We start from the raw sequence: 1,834 nt of genomic DNA, 5'->3' as shown, positions 1-1,834 counted from the left end.
TCTCATGCATGTTTTCAGGGTACCTTTCCTAATGGACAAGAGATAGCTGCAAAGAGGCTATGCAGAAGCTCCTTGCAGGGTGACATAGAATTTAGGAACGAGGCTGCACTTGTTGTCCATGAAGATTCTAGTCTTAGAATAATACATCGCGATCTCAAGGCTAGTAATGTCCTATTAGATGACGAAATGAATCCAAAGATTTCAGATTTTGGCATGGCAAAGATTTTCCATGGAGACCAAAGTCAAGTTGACTCTACAACAGAAAGGATAGCTGGAACTTAGTAAGTTATAAAGGCCATTGTAGAGTCAACTTGACTTTGGTCTCCATGGAAAATCTTTGCCATGCCAAAATCTGAAATCTTTGGATTCATTTCGTCATCTAATAGGACATTACTAGCCTTGAGATCGCGATGTATTATTCTAAGACTAGAATCTTCATGGAGGTATTTAACTCCTCCAGCAATCCCAACTATAATTTGGTAACGTGTTGCCCAATCAAGCTCTGCTTGGTTCTCATGATCTACAAATTAGTCAAATTGTAATATTCAAGTTAGCAATAAATTGAGTTCTGTAGAAGAATTAGTTCATACAATAACATTAAAAACCAAACCAGAACAAGAGAGTCCAAAAATTACAAACCACATAGAAAGCGGTCAAGGCTTGAATTGGGGATGAATTCGTAAACAAGTATCCTCTCTGCTCCCTCCAAGCAAAATCCTAAAAGCCTAAATTTCTATGTTGAAGTGCAACAAGTGCAGCCTCGTTCCTGAATTCTATGTCACCCTGCAAGGAGCTTCTGGATAGCCTCTTTGCAGCTATCTCTTGTCCATTAGGAAGGGTACCCTGAAAACATGCATGAGATTAGAATAGCTCCCAGTCAGCATAAATTAGCATACGAGCATGACAACATGTTTCCTTATAATTTCTTTTTACCTTATAAACCACACCAAATCCACCTTGGCCTATCTTCTTCTCATTCGAGAACCTATTTGTTGCAGCTTCAATTGTAGCCAAGTCAAAATGCAAAGACTCTTCTTGACAAGTAAAATAATTCCTAGCTGCGGTAAAAAGTAAGTTAAGCAAAATTACTAGCATGCTATTGTTCGTGCTTTGAAATAGATAAATAGTAAGAGCAATAACAATTACTGCTATCTCCCATTTCTAGATCTGCATCATGGTTTTTGTTTCGCCTTCTTCTCCAGCAACAGCAACAACCTAGAACCAAAAGCGCCACCAAAATAACATTTGGGACAACAATTGCTACAATTGCTACAATCGTTGAAGCACATATGTTTCCTGCCCAAGGTAACCTCTTTTAAGATGTGCAAAAGTGGCAAATGCTTTACAAACTCAAATGAAGAGGAGTGGACACAAAAAGGAACCAACTTCCTCCTCAAAGACCACAAAACAACCTTGACTTGACAATAGATTGATGAAAACTGAGTATTATAAAAAGAATATAATTGAAGAATGAAGACCACAAGAAACTCGATCAAATATATATGTATACCTGAAGAAGGGGAAGGAACTAGTGGTGTCATTGAAGTCATATTGAACAAAAAAGGATACAAGCGCAATAGAAAAGTGGCTATTGGGATTGCACAAAAGAGTAACTTCTCAATTTCAATTAACAAAATAATAATATTCAACTCCTATAATAAGGGTCGTAAGCACCTTTTTATAGACTAATTATAAATGGGTTTACTTTTTCTGCAGTTAATGCAGATAATTTATCTGCAGTAAGCCCAATATGACGTCGTTTTGGGGCGGAAATCATGATATTTTTGTAATTTTAATTTATTTCAGGGTTATAATAGTCTTTATATTTAAATTT

The 1,834-nt window shown here is 36.6% G+C and overlaps 1 pseudogene; it reads right to left on the bottom strand.

The window, feature by feature from the left end:
* Window positions 1–278: 278 nt before the first annotated feature.
* LOC133287520 (cysteine-rich receptor-like protein kinase 10) lies at window positions 279–1,541 on the bottom strand (annotated as a pseudogene).
* Window positions 1,542–1,834: the final 293 nt, after the last annotated feature.

Source organism: Gastrolobium bilobum, unplaced genomic scaffold (assembly GCF_033153095.1).
Source record: "Gastrolobium bilobum isolate Gb01-03AN ecotype WA unplaced genomic scaffold, APGP_CSIRO_Gbil_v1 utg503429, whole genome shotgun sequence".
Taxonomy (NCBI): Eukaryota; Viridiplantae; Streptophyta; class Magnoliopsida; order Fabales; family Fabaceae; genus Gastrolobium; species Gastrolobium bilobum.
This window is presented reverse-complemented; position numbering and strand designations above follow the sequence as displayed.